Source organism: Gopherus flavomarginatus, chromosome 3 (assembly GCF_025201925.1).
Source record: "Gopherus flavomarginatus isolate rGopFla2 chromosome 3, rGopFla2.mat.asm, whole genome shotgun sequence".
Lineage (NCBI taxonomy): Eukaryota > Metazoa > Chordata > Testudines > Testudinidae > Gopherus > Gopherus flavomarginatus.
The window spans coordinates 120,865,926-120,883,993 of NC_066619.1; the positions used below are offsets into that span (position 1 = coordinate 120,865,926).

The 18,068-nt window shown below is 41.1% G+C and overlaps 1 protein-coding gene across 3 annotated transcripts in view; it reads left to right on the forward strand.

The window, feature by feature from the left end:
• SVEP1 (sushi, von Willebrand factor type A, EGF and pentraxin domain containing 1) overlaps nucleotides 1-18,068 on the forward strand; it is a 180,153-nt gene that overhangs the window by 28,058 nt on the left and 134,027 nt on the right. The window lies entirely within an intron of this gene.

The window sequence follows — 18,068 nt, forward strand, 5'->3', positions numbered from 1 at the left end:
AGAGATATTAGGCCTGATTAGAAGTCAGCGGGAAACTTTCTGTTAACTTTAATGGGCTTTGGATCAGGCCCTTTGAAATGAGTGACTCATTTCCCTTCTTTCTCTAATAGTACACAGCAACACTTGCCTTCTTTAATGTTTAAAACACAACTGTTCTGTATTCCCCTTCTCCCCTCCTCCCCCCATGACTTTTATTAAATGTGAAATGTTTTTGCTCCAAGTTTTGCTCTGTAAAAATGGTAAAAAATAAATGACTATATGTTACTATTAATAGGAAAAGTTAAGACTACATAGATATTTTTTGTTGAACTGTATAGAACCTTATTACAATTTGAACTTGTCACCTTTAAAACAAAAGGCAAAATCTTTACCCACAAGGAGAGAGTGTTTGGTTAACATGCATGGAGATTAGAGGTACTCGGTCAAATCCTCAGCTGGTGTAAATGGGTGCAGCTCCATTGATTTAAATAGAGCTGCACCTACTTACAGCAGCTAAGGGTTTGGCTCATTGTTTTCATCACCAGGCAATTCTCATATTTTTCCATAAACTCAAAAGAAAACTACTGAGAATAACTAAAAAAAATTTGTTATAAGGCCCATAAAGTTCAAGCAAAGGGTGTTCCCTTATAAATGCCACGATAAACATCCATGCAAAATTTCCATCTTAATTTAGTGTGCAGTTTGCTTCTGCAACAACAATGTGAGAAGATAAAGAACAAAGGATCTTCCTTCATTATTCTGGCTGTTACTTTTGCAGATGTCTCCCTTTTCAAACTGATTTTTTGCATAGGTGATTGTTGGAAGGATTAGGTCAGTACAAAGCAGCAAGCAGCGTAACATTGCCCTGAACGCGTGGAAAAAAAGACAGGCCCGAGAGGTTGGAGGAGGTTAATATAACCTCTCTCAGGTGCACAGGGGCCAATGGCTTACCCTGAGCCCCATTGGCCTGCCCATCAGATCAGGTGAAACCTCCCATTCCCTCCTACTGGTTAATCCCCTCTCAATTCCCAGTGGGGGGAGGCTCTTAAAGGAGCTACTATCTTGTGTCCCCACCAATCCAGAGAAAGCCCTCTTGCCTTGTGGTTGGGGGATTGCATTTCCATCTGTATTGTCAGGGCAGTACTCCAGACTTCCTCTCAGGTTCATGTCTGTGTGGACAATAACAGCAGAGCACTTTTTTTTTTTACTTTATTTGAATCATTACCATGATTTAGGTGTATTGATGCCTCAAAATGCTATATAAAAAGAAATGTTCAGTAGCACTAACAAAAAAATAAAAGCAGGAAAAGTCACAGTTGTGGGTGGAATGTAGAAACACCTACGCACACAGCATGTGGGTAGTTTAAATTAATAGGACTGCCATCATATTTTAAAGACTTCTGTTTTTAATTTCTGAGTAGAAGTGCCAAGCTTCATAGAATCATAGAAGATTAGGGTTGGAAGAAACCTCAAGAGGTCACCTAATCCAACCCCCTGCTCAAAGCAGGACCAGCCTCAACTAAATCATGCCAGCCAGGGCTTTGTCAAGCCAGGTCTTAAAAACCTCTAAGGAAGGAGATTCCACCACCTCCCTAGGTAACCCATTCCAGTGCTTCGCCACCCTCCTAGTGAAATAGCGTTTCCTAATATCCAACCAAGACCCCCCGCTACAACTTGAGACCATTGCTCCTTGTTCTGTTATCTGCCACCACTGAGAACAGCCAAGCTCCATCCTCTTTGGAACCCACCTTCAGGTAGTTGAAGGCTGCTATCAAATCCCCCCTCACCCTTCTCTTCTGCAAAATAAACAAGCCCAGTTCCCTCAGCCTCTTCTCATAAGTCATGTCCCCAGCCCCCTAATCATTTTTGTTGCCCTCCGCTGGACTCTCTCCAATTTGTCCACATCCTTTCTGGAAAACATAACTGATCACTTACTACGTTTCCTTCTCCCAGCCACTGCCCCTCACTCTATCCCATCAAACCGGTATACCTCTGGAACCCTCGCTTTGTTCAAATCCATTGTAATAACCAGACCTCTCAATCCACCCAGGCCCTGAGTCAAAACGAGGGACACACGAAAGTTCTTCATGCCAGAAACTTAAAATGCTGTGAGATTAATTCTTTTACTGTGCACTTGTATTTTTGATGTAAATAATTTTCAAGAATGCAAGTGAGAGGACACCAGATTTTTGTGGAACATGGGCAATATGAGGACTAGAATGAGGGGCAGTTGAGAGGAATAGTTCATTATGACAGAAACTGGGGAAAACCATCACCGCCGTGATTCCACACTGTGGAATTTTAACTGGGTCCTTGGAGAAAATTAGATGAGTGGCTTTTTCTGCACTTCCAGCTGTCTTTCATAGTTTTAATGCCAGAAGGGACCTTTATAATCCTCTGGTCTAACCGGCATAACAAAGGAAATAATAATAGCACCTACTGAAATGTCAATACTCCAATTCTTTACCTTCAGAGGTCAAGCCTTTCACTTTCACAACACTTTGGGGGTCAAATTTTTTAGCCTCCGCTCAGGCTAAGCTCACATGGAATGGTGGAGGATTGATTCTGTCTGCCCGGGTTAAGGACCCTAAGCTGGTGCCCAGTGGAGTGCGTGGGCCTGGATTACCTTACCTACCTCTTAACAGGAACTTAAGAGCTAAAGGAGTTCCAGACCCCTTGAGAGGAAGTCCTTATGCCCCAGTAGGAAAGAAATTAACATCCCTGTCCTTTCCACACCAGCTTGTGGGGTGGGAGTACTCCTTACACCCTTTAGAAAATGTATCCGGTACTGTTGTTTGTTCCTGCAATGTTCTGAGTTGTGGAGTTCTTCATTGGTGCACTTCATCTCTCACTACCCATTCCCCAAACACAAGTAGTGGTTTAAAGCTGTAATCTTGCCAATAACCTTTTGTGCATTAAGACAAAGGATACACAAGTATTAAAGGTATTATCTGCTAATGTTCTACTTGAACAAAACAGTCTATAAATTCTTAAGTTTCCCCATTAATGATATTGTAGATTGATTTATTCTTACTACTTTTACAGAACTTCTATAGTCTGCTGTCATATAATGAGACACAACACACAGCACTTCATCTGCCTGTAGGTCTCTGAGGCAGTTTAGCAAACTTTTACTTGCATCCTTTACTAATGTATGGTCCAGAGTACTGCAGAAACTTAGTGCAGAAATATTTGGACCCTGCTCAGAAATAACAGTGGCACACTTCCAGCACACGAGGAATTTTGGGACAGCATTAATTAATTACCTCATGAACCTAACTAATTGGAAGAAAGCGTTTCTTAGTAACAGACATTTTGGCTCGGAATCAAAGACTGAATAACTATAAGCACTGGTAAAGGCATTAAACTGACATTTAATCATGACTGATGCTCAGAAAGTGTATACTGCGGGCCAGGCAAGAATGTTCTCACTCTTTTTGCGTAGGTCTACACTGCACATCACTTGCACCAGTGTGTATGTGTAGCGACAAGCTGCAATGAAAGGCAGACTGTGTCCACACTGTGTTGTGTAGCTACATGTGTCTGTGGGGAGCTGCTGCAGCAGGGACCAGGCTCCAACAGCAGGAAGCTTCACTGCTAACAATAGAAGAGTAGACAGGAAAAGCTACATGGGCATGTAGAGAGCCATGTAAGGGACATACCCACAGGGTTCAGGTGTGTCTTTATTCTCCTAAGCAGTGCCTACACTGGTATTTATACCCAAGCTAGGGGGACATGTGATATGTGTACTCTGCACACCACTCTAAGGAGTGTGCAATGTAGACATACCCTTATTATCTCCGTAGACATCCATGGGTTCATTTGTGGGTAAGACCTCATAAAGAGGCAGTCATTCAGACAGGCAGATCCAGACAGAACTGAGATGAGCCTGCTGCCTCCAGAAATGTACAGCTCTCATTTGAAAAGACGACCTGCTGAGTGCCTGATCCTAGAGTCTTTAAATAGGCAAAAAAACCCTTGAATCCAAAGGGTAGGTTTGGGGTTAAGGGAGACAGTGTATCGTTTCACCATGTGCAGCAGGAGATAGTGAGCATCAAAAAGTCTTGTAAAATCTTCACTGTCCTCTGCTTGGCTGCTTGGCTTTTTGAGGCATCAGTCTATTCATTTCCGTTTTAAAATCTGTGTTGGGGATTTTAATAATCGGGACATTACAAATTGCATTGGGATATCTTTAGTGCCTAGGCTTTGGCAGCGCTTCAGAGTCTTAAATCCTTTAATGACCCAGGTGAGAATTCCGACCTTATGGGGGAATTTTAACATGGTTTAGACTAGAGCTAGCATAGGGAGGAGTCTCAAAGGTGTGGCTAGGGTGGCTGGGTTACTGGAGTGTTGCTATATCCTGATGATCTCTAGCTAGTGAATCAACCCCATGGGGTCAATACTGTCCTTGGGGCTGTGGGAGTGCTAAGGTCATGCGACGTGTGTGTGTGTGTGTGTGTGTGTGTGTGTGTGTGTGTGTGTGTGTGTGTGTGTGTGTGTGTGTGTGTGTGTGTGTGTGTGTGTGTGTGTGTGTGTTGTTGTGGTGAAGGTAATGTAGGCTAGTAGAATGTCACAAGGCTAGGCAAAGTGAGTTCAAATCCCAGTCAATCGTTGTGCTAAGAAGCCTCTCTTACACAGATATTTTCTAACAAACCCACTGTGACTTCAGAGGGTGGTGAATCTCATTGCTCCCTCCAGACCCCTTTATAAAATCCTCAATTTTTTTTTGCAGCTGCATTATTCAGATCATTTAAAAAGAACTCCCAGTGCTACTAGGTTCCACAGAATTTTTTCATAGCTAGCAGACAGCTAGCAGACAAGCTAGCAGACAGGAGCGAGCATGTTATATAGTCACCATAATCAACAGGGGATGGCAAAGATTCAGAAAATCTAGAGAATGCTATAAAATCAGGATAGCAGAAGTTTATTGAACTATACGCAGAGAAAAACTTAAAACGAAACAACAGTTTCACAGTATTGTGCAAAACAATTGGCAAAGGCACCACTTCTATTTTATAATTTCTGGCCTAACCCTGCTGCATGTGCCTCAGCACTCTGGAGTTAACCAAAACTGTCTGACTCCTGTCCTCAGCTGCTTAGTAAATAAACATGGAAATAATGGCATATGTTCTCAATCTGCATAGTCATGTGCTAGGTCTCTAGTGCTTGGAGATATTGCTTCATAGGGTTATAAACATTATTGTTGAAAAGTATATCTAAATGATAAAACAAAAATAATGGACATTGCGGGAAGGCCAAGTTTGGTGCTAATATGGAGTGGTGGTTTGTTGAGGGTCTGGCAGAAATGACTTAACTGTTCTGCTAATAGTTTAAATTGTTACATTCCCAAACGGTGATTCAGCAGCTGGAGCTTCTCTGATCTGCAAACTAAGAGGGTCTGGGTTTTTTTCCTTTTTTTGGTGCATAACTTCTGTTATCGTCCATGGGATTTACAGAGAATGCAGAAAGGGGAAATATCCCAAAGGAATGGAATAATGGTGGGCTGCAATTCATTATTCATGCAAAATTCTCATTGACATCAGTGGAATGTTTGCCCAAGGAAGGAGCAGGAAACCCCCAAATCAGGAATCCCTTAAGCTATTGTGGATCTTCTGTGCCATTGGTGAAGTGGCCATCAATGCCAATTTCCTCATTTGGGTTAACGGGAGAGTTTGTGGTACATGCTTTGAACCCTAAATTTAGCTCCCTTGAATTTCAGGGCTTGAAAGAAGTTGCTCAGAGTGCATTCTAGAATAAGGAAGGGGCAGCATGGGGGCAGATGGACACTTTGGAAACCAAATCTAATCCTAGAACAATAGCATTGTAGGAAACCCCACAGGAGATTACATTGCCTTGCCCTCTTGAAGTAAAACTTTAGTTCCCAACATTTAAAAATTAACACCAAAGATTATCCAGGTTCTGCTGAGCAGGTGGATGGGGTGTCTTTGCAGGGGGTCTGAATTACGTGGTGGTGACCATACTGTTCGCAGAGAGGGTTATAGACTGTGGGACAGATTCTCTGCTGCATCCCACTAACAGCTGATCAGGGTTGCTTATGGAGCCAGTGTTTCATTGCCCCTTCCTGAGCGTCAGCACAGGTTTGTTAGAAGGTTTTTGTGGTTTTGGGTTGGGTGGTTTTTTTTTGGGGGGGAAGGGGGTTGGTTGCATAGATTCATAGACTTTAGGGTCAGAAGGGACCAGTGTGATCATCTAGTCTGACCTCTATGTAATAAAGGGCCACATTCTGCCTTCATGTGCTTTCACTAAGGTAATGCAAGTTAATGGGAGATGTTTGTTATCCATCCAGAGGTAAAACTTGATCCCCAATTAGGAATTTTTGACCAAATTTATCTCTGGTTTAATTCACTGAAAGTCAGTGGAGTTACTCCAGGGATGAATTTGTCCACTGGTAGGTTTGTAGTTATTTTTCAGGCTGCCTTGTTAGTGTACTTATTGATAGATTTCTTGATGTACAGCTGGAAAAGCCACATGTTGCTGGTGATGAGTGGTAGTCCGTGAGTTTGCTCTGTTTCTGATCTGCATCTCCTTTACAGTCGCTCCTCTCTCCTTCCTACCTGTTCACTCCCAACCCAGAGCCCTTTCCTTAAAGAAAAAAGAAAAGTAGAGTTGGTTGATGCACTGTGCAGCTGATAGACCAGTCCTGAAAAGAACTGGGTTTCCTGTCTCAATTTATCTTTTTGTGAGTGTTAATACATGGGAAGCTTTGTATTTATTGAATCTGTTTAAGGTGCAAAAATATAAAACAACAGACAGGAATGCAGAGCAAACGTTTTATTTTACTACAGGAATAGTAAAGTAGGAACTGAGTGCACATAGGGGACGTAGAGATGTTCCTTTTGCATGTTTATATATTTAAATTCCAGGAAGCAGCCCACATATCTAGTGCACTTAAAACAAGATTATTTACAGTGCTTAGTGCCAAGTGCTGTCATACCATGGATGATGCAAGATTTACTAAGAAACTTAAGTGTGTAATTATGTAAAGACTCATGTCCAAAAAAAAGTCTTGAACAGCTACACATCTGAAGCAAATGCAGCATTGCTTCAGTTCACTGCTGTTGAGTAATGATCGAACAGAAAGCAAGGATTTGAACACAAATGTCTGTTTTTGAAAAGGCTTTTTACATGACAGAACAGCCGAACTTACCTAAAACAATGACTTTGCACACCAAAATAATGTAATTTCCTAGTGTGACCATTTAGTAAGCTCAGAATTTGCTATGCACAATTTCCATGGCGTAAGAATGTGTGGGAAACCATGGAATTAGGACACAAAGAGAAGCTATTGAAATCAAGCTACTGTATGAATACGGAAAAAGGCATATTCCTGATCCTCAGCTAGTATAAATTGATTTTGCTGCATAAAAGACAATGAGGCTCTCCCAGTATACATCAGTTGAGGATCTGATCTGATGTGCTTTATATTAATCCCCACGTTAGACCTCCATGAAGTCCAGAGGTGACATTCTGGCACCACTGAAGTCAATGGGAGTTTTGTTGTTATTTTCATTGTGGTCCGAATTTTGCCCCCATTTATTAGTTTAGGCCTTAAATAAGGGCTAATTTTTCTTCAGTGCCACACTTTACTCATTTTTGTTTTAACTGTGTGCCAAAGTGGTATCTACATCCTTGTATTACTGAACATAAGTGCACAGATACTGTATTATATCAAAATATGGATATTTCTAACAGTCTCTGATACTTTCTTTGCCATTCCCTACTGTATATTTCCAAAAAAAATAGCTGGAATACACCTTTGTTTTTGTGAGCAACCAAAGTATTCAAGTGGAATATTGTGCTAAGTAAAATGTACATATTTGCTGGTATCAACTTGCATTTAGGACTGTTCTTCACAACAATAAAGTGACATATAGGATCATTTTGAATGATAATTTTTTTGTTTAATGTTATGCTGTCTAGGAGCGACAACAGGAATCAGGATTTCAGTTTTCCATTTCCGACTGTGTAGTGGGCAGTCACTTACCATCTCTGTGCCTCAGTATACCTACCTATAACATGGCTATAATAATATTTATATTCCTCACCCAGGGGGATTGTGAGTCTTAATGTTTGTAAAGCCCTTTTACATCCTGATTAGAGATTCTGCATCGCCACAAAGTATTTTTATTATTAAAGTATTTATAACTTTAAGTCATGCATTGCATTTTTAAACATTAATATTCTTCTGATTTTTAAATTAGTAGTAATACAGAATATAAATGGGTTTGGCTGTATTCCCTGTATTGTTAATATTAATAATGATGTCACTTTTCAGCAAGATTATTGCTTTTTAATAATACTAACTACAGCTAAATACATGGGCCAGATCCTCATGCTAGTCAAATTACACTCAACCCAAATATGACTTAATGCCACCTCCTCAATCCAGGGGCAGCCAAAAGCTAGTTCAATTCCTAGTATAGGTTAGAGCAACCCTAAGGTTGCTCTAACTTACACCAGCAATAATGTTCTCTGGGCCCATTCTGCCAGTCCACAATCACTGGAGAGCAAGGAGCTCCACGCACACCCCTTATGCCTGGGACACCAGGACTTGGTAGGCTATAGCTGTCCTATCTGCCTCTGAACCAGATGAGGATTCTGCCGCACTCCAGCCCCTTTTCACCATGGGAGTGGTGGGGAGGGTATCTTGACCCGTATTTTAATGAACAATTTAAATATGTTGAAAGTTGATTATTACTATTTCAACCGCACTGAGAAAAATTACAGCCAGTTTGATCTGTGGAGGGGTTATTCAAAGTGCTGCAGTTCACTTGTTAGAGGTTGGTAGTTGATATGGTGTCTGTGTGTCATGGAAGGGTTGATAGGTGCTTTTATGTATGGAATTATCTAAACTTCTGTTTCAGTTCAGCCCATGCCTCTTATTGGGAAGTAAGGTGTAAATATCATAAAGAAGACTTTAACGTACATCTGGCTTTTTAAGTAACTAATAATAATGCTGAATGAGGAGTTCTTTCAAGAAAAAATGATAAAAGACTGACTGATGAGCAAATTCATTTCTGTCTGAAATTAATGCAGAACACATGCTGGGTATAACAGGAAATACTGAAGAGTTACACCACATACTGGAACTTAACATAAATCCTCTTTTGATTCTTGCACTTATAGACATGCTAGATGTTTTCCTTTGCAATCTTTCTGTAACTCCTATACATCAAATCTTTAGCTAAATCCACTTTCTTGCATATTTCTTGTAATCCTAATATGCGCCTATCTGGTATTTCTTTATAGGACTGTATATTTTCCATAGTACAGAAATGTAGGTTACAAAATGTGATTTTTTTCTTGCATTAAAATATTTCAGATCTAAATGAAACATAATTCCTTTCCTACAAACGGCCTTCTAGGAGACAAAAAACAGAAGCCATGAATGCAAATTTTAAAAACGAAGACTCATGGAAGGGCAGGGAGAGCAGGGGGACAAAGTGTGAGAAGCCATGTAGGAAATGGTGCTTGAGGCACACATGCACAGCCAATCTCCTGTCAGTTTCACTGGCTCTGGTAATCCATTACACCTTTAGGGAGCCAGGCTGCAGTGGTTTACAGATTATTTATTTATATATTTATTCATTGATTCATTTGTTCATCAAGGACCTGTGGGATAGGCCTTCACATTAGGGATTTCCTCGAATTTTCATGCACTCAGGCTGTGCCCTGGGCACACAGCTGAAATACAAAAGCTATGCCACTTGAAAGCCATGTCCTCACCAGAAGGCATGGGGAAGGCTTGGGGTCAGGGAGTTTGGTACATGTGGTTTAACACACATGCCCACTGTCGTGGGTGCTCCACATCTGGTCAAATGATTCATATCCCTGACAAGAGTATTTTGTGTGGCAGGCAAAATGTAGTGTACGGGACCATTGCTGGTATGCGTAAGGCCCCGTATTTGTATTGCTTTTGTTTTTGTCTGTGTTAAGCTTACTGAGGGCCTGAATTTGGCTTATAAAATTCGAAAGCCAAACTGTCTCACAGCTCGGAATACAAATATAAATATGGAAATGCTATCAAATCATAATATACTGTAATTTATTAATATTCTCTTTCTCATAAAGGTTTTGCCTTCCACATAGTACAATCTCTCATATTAAAGTGGGAAGTCAAGTCTACCATAATGTCCAAATACCATTTAAAGTGTGAATGACTTCATAACAGAGCAGTTAAAAAGACTACGCCTGCCAATATTTGCCACCTTTTACTAGCAGTGAAGGCATAATGAATGTGATGCTGGCAAACCAGGTGCCAGCTCTTGCCAAAACTGTAACTCTCAGCTGAGCACTAACAAATTAACAGCTTGAATCCAGCCCAGCTCACCTGGTATGCTAGTATTGTTCAACATCGATGTTAGACTTGTAAGAATGTGTTTTGGTGTTTAGACTCTGTGGAATGCTTGCATTAATCTTACTTGGCATGCCTGTATCCCATGCAATAAGGTGATAAATAAGTTTTGCTTTATAACTGCAAAAATGCCTGCTCTGAACCTGTGAACGCTGTCAGGAAGGGAATGGTCCACTTCCCATCAAGAACAACTATCAAAATTAAATGGGCCTTTGTGGAACATTATGGTACAAAGACGTGGTAATGGCCCTCTCACACCCATGAAGGTGCTATGTGCAAGAAAGCACATTTATCCCATGAGCCAGAATGCTGGAAGAAGAGGGATAAAATAGGGACACACAATTTTTTTCTTTCTTTTGCTGTTTTGACTCTCACAGAGCTGGAGCTAGGAAACAGAAGCAGAGATCAGAAGGGTCAACCTGGGTTAGCCCTAAAAGGCATTCATTGCTGACAGATTGCTGCAACTCTGTCACCTTTTGAAACCATAGACTGTAACTCATTTGTGTGTATATGTTACCTGCTTTAGCCTCTAAATAACTCTCATTTCTTTTTCCTAAACTGGTTAGTTAGTTTTACTATAGGTTTGGCTACAAGTGTTGTCTTTGGTGTGAGATCTGAGGTACAAATTGTCCTGGGGTAAGTGACTGGTCTCTTGAGACTGGGAACAACCAAAATCTTTTATAATCTTTGGTGTATGGCAATCAACTATCACTAAGTCCAGCTTGCCTGGGTGGCAGGATAGACTGAAGAGTCCAAAGGGACTGAACTGTGACTCCCTGGTAAGACTGTTATAGTGCTTCAGGAGTTCACATTTCTTACTGAGTTGGTGGCATCTAATTCTAGAACATACCACTTGTTTGGGGTGTCTGCCCTGCTTTTTGACAGTCTGACCTGAGGTTGGCACTCGTGATCATGAGCCACTCCAGATGGCATGACAGTGAAATGTATTGTTCTAGAAGTTTTTCCCTTTAATTTGCTGCTGCCAAGCCACAAGGTGAATTATGGGGTGAGGCGGCAAACTAACTACTCACATAAGGCTGGATGGTGCAATTCTTATGCTTATTTTCTGTCACAAATTAATATTAGTAATTCTTCATCCCATTGGTTTTATGCTACTACTTGTGACAGAAAGGTAGTACTCAATAAGCCTGATTCTGTTCTCACTTACATTGGTGTAAATCAGGAGTAACTCAAAGTAGTGGATTTAATAGCACAGGTGTAGAGAAGGGAAGCCCAGCATGCATTAAGGTTGCAGATTTGGACCCGCGATGATCAAAATTATTTCATCCTTTTGGGCAAAAGCAAGTTTTTACATTGCCTGCTGATTCTCAGCTCACCCCAGTGGAATTGAGAATTAAAGGTGGTTAGAGCTATGTCATGTATGCAGAGCTGTCTCATTTCAGTGTCTAAATGGCTCAGGTTCATTCTTGACAGATGAGTGTATATTAGTATGGTAAATTCCTATAGGATAGTGCAAAGCAGATTGCTGTCAAACCTACTAATAGATAAACCTTTAATCTATCTGTTATTAGCATCAAATATGGAAAGTTCAGTTAGTTATATGGATTACTTACGAAATGTAATTTAGTTAACTGAAGAAATTATGCATTTTAAACTGTGTGAAATCTATTAAATTAATCTTTTAATCACTGAATCTGATTCTCCTCTCTTACACTGGAGTAAACTGGGACTAACTCACTGAAATTGCTGAATTACGCTGGTATTATTGAGAAGGAATATGGCCCTGTCTCTCTCAGGAGTTTAGTAGATTTGAATTTTTAAAGCAAAACTACTCATGCATAATTTTTATTCATATATGCAAATAAAAAACTTTGATGCTAATATATAGAGAAGATATATTCTCCCCTATAGTCTTATGAATTAAAATCCCCATACTATCCTGTGCATGAAGTATTTGCTGGAATGTTGCCTTTTACAAATTGGCTTTAATTTGTCACTTTTTTTAATTTTCCATAGGTAAAAAAGTGACTCAATACTGCACCCTTAAATATTCGATGAAATCTGTGTGGTTTTATGTTTGCACTTGACCATGTTAAATTGTTCCAGATGGATGACTTAAAATATTAAGTGAGTAATTATAGCAGATCTCTGCATGCAGCCAGAGCAGATTAATTGATATTAAAGTCTTCCCTTTGATTTTTGCAGACCTTACTAGGTTTCTGTGGCTCTAGTTCAGGTTCAGGCAGTGTTTTAGCCTATAATTCTGCCTACTTAAAGAGTCGTAGTGTCTGCTATATGCATCTTTCTAGCAATCGTATGTCAAATTTGCTTTCTAGAAATTTCTTTATCAGGAAAAAAACCCACAGATGGATGTGGAATAAAAGTAGGCAGTCCATTTATGAACTTGAATATCATCAGCAAGATGTAGGGGATTCACAAACATAAGAAGCATATGGGACTTTCTTTGTGGGAGTTGTTTATCCAAGGAAAGAGTATGTGAGGGGGAGAATGCAGAGACAAGTCCGGCTGATGTTTTTCCATAACTCTTTCCGCAGTAATGGTGCTATGGCTATTGTAATAATAGGTTATTCCCAAGGATGGGTTTAAATACATACATACATGCACGCACACATAGGCATCAGCTTTCTCTGGCGCCAGTGGGTGCTCACACCCCCCCACACACACCCTTTCCCCACACCAGCCTCAACCCATTCCAACCCCTTCCCCAAGTCTTCCCCACTCCCAGCCCCTATTCAATCCTTTCCCCAGATCCCCACCCCAGCGCTTCCTCTTCCCCCAGCGTGCCACATTCCCCTTCCTCCTCCCTCCCTCCCTGCCCCACGGAACAGCTGGGGGGAGAAGCACGATGCAGCGGCGTGCTCACAGAGTAGGCGGCGCGGAGGTGAGCTGGAGCAGGCGGGGCAGGGCGGGGAGCTGCCGGTGGGTTCTGAGGCCCAACAGTTTTTTTCCGTGGGTGCTCTGGGGCTGGAGTCGGCGCCTATGCATGCACCTGTACACACACAGCATATCACACTGACCAATATTGTCTCATTGTTTCCTTGTACTCCTCCGTCTGTTTGTATCCACATACTGTCTCTTGTGTTATAGTTAGATTGTAAGGTCCTCGAGGCAGGGACTGTCTTTTTGTTCTGTGTTTGCACAGCACCTAGCATGATGGGGTCCTGGGCCAGGGCTGGGGCTCCTAGGGCTACAATAATATAAATAACAGTAAGTGTTTCAGTCATATACCCTTTCCCTCAACTCAGCTGGCAACAAACTCTATGATGAAGGCTGAGAGAAGTGGAGTGGAGGCATAGAGCATAAACTTAAGTGTTACATGTAATAGCAGTAACACACAAAACGCACACGCACACACACACAAATTGGCAGTTATTCATCGTTTCACCTATGCTAGTTGCTGTTGGTAACAGCTGCAGAATTAACAGAATCCTTAGATAGTTACAGAGCTAGAGGAACACTGTTCAGTACTCCTAACTCTGATTGCCTGAATATGCCTAAAGCTTTGTTGACACTTGACAGGCATCTTCTTCCTCCCAGTCATGGGAAGAAGAGGGAAGAGAGGACCCTCCCACACCCTTCCCTAGTATACACTTCCCTGGTTCCATGTCAGGTTTTTTGTAGGCCTCATGGCAGAGGGGAGTTTTAAGGAGCACTATAATGACCACAAGCTTTGTGAATGTTTACATGGAGCTTCTCCCAAGCATGAGAGGCAGCATGGGAGAAAGCACGGAGGTGCTTGTTTGAAAATTTAACAAGTGGGTGATGGAGCCAGCATCATGGGTCGAGCATAACTCCACAACAGTCTGGCCATCCCCAGCTGCCAAAAAAGCTCCTGTGTAGTCTGTTGCAGTTGGGCTCCAGCCTGAGGTGATTTTTGTGTACAAAGTGTAAATCCTACTGATGGAGTTATTTCACCTAGAGACTGGTGGCTGTTTAAGACCAAGAGAAGTTTGTGATCAGTAGTGTGTGGTTTCGTAGGTGAGACTTGTAAAGATCACTGCTTGTATCCTGACGTTGTGGATAGTAGTGAGACTAATGCATCTAGAACAAGAGATGAGTGGGATAAGCCCTGTCACCGTAGCAGATGTTTCAATTATAAAGAAGACATAAGGACACTTGGTGATATTAGGTTTTCCAATGGGAAGAAACTCCCTCAACAATGTCAGTAGTCTCTTGCAAATGTGCTGATAAAAATCAATTTCTATTTTGAAACCTCAGCTAAAAATAGCCAGACTTGCCATGTGCCTGGCCGTTTTTTTACAAACAAATAACATTATTTGCATATGGCTTTGACTCACCCTAGCTGTGAGGAAATGGTTCTTTCTAAAATATAAGTTACTAGCTCTTCATACAAGATGATTGAACCTTCAAATTTCCTTTAGAAGGAAAAGTCAAAATTTTTTTGCAAATGAACTGGTTTTGTTAAGATGCCTTTTTTACAGGTCCTGAAAACTTAACGCTGGTAGCTCTGGCACAAGACTTGCTCCCAGCAGACACTAGGCAAGCTCTTCCACTCAGCTCTGCTAAGGCACTCCAAAGTACTTGGCTACCATGCTTTTTTCATTTACACCTTGGTGACTCACCTGGGCAGGAACTGTGTGTTGGTTTGCATGATAATGCACTTAAAGTTTCACAAAGGACTGAACTGAAATTACCAGCTACAAAACACAATTAAATTTGAACCCTGAGGTGAAGCAACAGTAGCAGTACTTAGCCTGACTGGAAATTATCATCTGAATCATGGGAGAACGGGTTTCCCAATGGTCTGGTGCTCTCACATCTTATCTCCAGATTAATGGGGATGGAAAGAATCAGTAAGGGGCCCAGGAGAAGTATTTGAGGGTGTGCTACTCTAAGATTAAGGGGAAGGACAGGTCACCAATTTGGAGGTTACTGTCCAGAGAGATATAATGGCCAACCATTCAAACAACTGGGTGGGAGAGCCAGCTAACAAGCCATCCCCTGCTCAGGAGCAGATGGCTGCCTTCTGAAGACATTAGAGAAGACTAAAACAGTGACTGGAACAACCCCCCTTCCTCCCTCCCAAAGTATAAAAGGGGATTGTCCAGAGTTTGTAAGAGGAGGATCCTTTTAAAGACGTTCAGATTGGAATGTTGTTTATAGATTCAAGGCCAGAAAGGACCATTATGAGCATCAGGTCTGACCTCCTGTAGAATACAGGCCAGAGAACCTCACCCAGTGAATCCTGCATAGAGTCCAGTCAAGGATGTGGTGGAACTAGACTAGAACATATCTTTTAGAACGTCCTCCAATCTTGATTTAGAGAATCCCACTTCTGGAGAAGCCACCACATCCCTCCATGATCTGTTCCAATGGTTAACTTCTCTCACTGTTAAAAGTTTGGGTCTGTTTAAAACTCCAAAGTACGAAAATCATCTGGATATTGGGCAATTCACTTGCACCTGCCAGGAAGCCTATTAAGGGAATCATTGTGTTTCTGCACAAAGTAGTGCTATTTCCATTACAAAAGGTTGACAATGCCATGAATACTGCAGTAAAGGCAATTTAATAAAAGTGTCTTTAGCGGTGTTGGGTAATTGTACTACACAGTTGTTCATTTTCAGTGGTAAAGATTTCATTTTTCTAAAAAGCTTAATCTGGGTAGATATCATTTGTCATTAAGGAGAAAACCCAGTTTAATGTTTATTAAAACTATTTCTATGCAATACCAGTAAAGTTCCTGAATATAGAGTGGATGGCACTTTCTTGCTCATTTTTGTGGTCTCATAAAAGAGTGTGTTACTTTTAATGAAGTCACAGGGGAGCTAGAAGCGGCTGATGGCAAAAATATGATGTAATTAAATGGCATTTTTGCAAGTGTTTTTTTTAAAAGTCACTTAAAAAAGAATTCCTACTGTAGTTGTGAGTAAATTTGCCTTCCGGTCTTCCCTTAGCAAGACACAAATTGACCTTCTAAAATGTTTTGATCTTTAATTACTTCCTTTCTTATTTAGGAGCTTTCATTTGCAATTTTAAAGAGCCGTTCTACAACGTAGACCCAGCCAGACAGCTTGCAACACACTGTATTACATCACTTAATATTTTGCACCATTCAATCATTTTATCACATAGTTTGAAATTAAAGCTGTGAATTTTCAAAGAGAGACAGAAAAAATATGATTTGTGGAAAATATTTAAGAAGCAACCATGTTCAAGAAAATAAAACTGTAAATATTCTAAGCTATAGTTTTTCATTGCGTAATTCACCAGATATGGCTGACTGGATGATGATGGGCTTTTTGGGGAGGTGGGGGAAGAGGGCTCAGGGGAGAGTAGAAATCTATTTGTCTTAATAAGACAAATGTAAAAGTATTAACTTTTAAACTTACTCAAAGTGCAGAATTGGTCCAGTTCTGTCACAATAAAAAAGATATAGGCACAATCTGAGACCTTCAGGAATTAGACCTCTGATACTTGAAAAAGCTAGGAAATATTTGGTGCTGGAAACAAAAGACATTTTAAAGAATTTAAGATTGGACACATTTTTCTGGACACAGTTCTCTGGAAGCTACAGAGCCGGATTCGCCATTGTCCTGTACCTTATGCAGCTGTTTACATCAGTGCAAAGGGGCTGTAAAACACTACTAAATCAGACTGGTATGTTTTGCATCCACTTTTCACTAATGTAATGACTTCACATAATGCAGGACAATGGAGAATCTGGCCCACAGTCTGTAAGAAAAGTTTAAACAGAATACTAAGTGGTAAGCATTTAAACCAGGGGTCGTCAACCTTTCAGCAGTGGTGTGCCAAGTCTTCATTTATTCACTCTAATTTAAGGTTTCGCGTGCCAGTAATACATTTTAGAAGGTCTCTTTCTAGAAGTCTAAAATATATAACTAAACTATTGTTGTATGTAAAGTAAATAAAGTTTTTAAAATGTTTAAGAAACTTCATTTAAAATTAAATTAAAATGCGGAGCCCCCCGGACCAGTGGCCAGAACCCGGGCAGTGTGAGTGCCACTGAAAATCAGCTCACGTGCCGCCTTTGGCACACATGCCATAGGTTGCCTACCCCTGATTTAAACTAATAGACTCTGTCTGAACTTCAGCTTTCTTTAGGTTTGTTGCGACATTTCATGAGTCTCATAGCTCAGGAAGTAATTTCTTAGGCATCAGCATCTTACAGAGAATGCAGTCTAAGGTACTTATGGCCCCCAATTACCATAGCATGTGGGTGCCTCACAATCTTTAATGTATTCATCCTCACAACACCCTTGTGAGGTAGGACAGTGCTGTTATCCCATTTTACAGATTGGAGAATTGAGACAGAGAGAGAAAGACTATGGGTATGGCTACACTTGAAACTTCAAAGTGCTGCCGCAGGAGCGCTGCCACGGCAGCGCTTTGAAGTGTGAGTGTGGTCGCAGCGCCAGCGCTGGAAGAGAGATCTCCCAGCGCTGCACGTACTCCACATCCTGATGGGGTTTATCTTGCAGCACTGTATCTTGCAGCGCTCAGGGGGGTGTTTTTTTCACACCCCAAGCGAGAAAGTTGCAGCGCTGTAAAGCGCCAGTGTAGCCAAGGCCTAAGTGACTTTTCCAGTGTCACACAGGTAGTCTATGATGGATAAGGAATTAAACCTTGGTCTCCTAAATCCCAGACTAATGCCCTAATAATTGGACTATCCTACCTCTCCTGTTTCTGCCTTTGTTAACCCATACTTTTCTGTCTATTCTCTGTCTCTTGACAACATCTCTTAAATATTCCT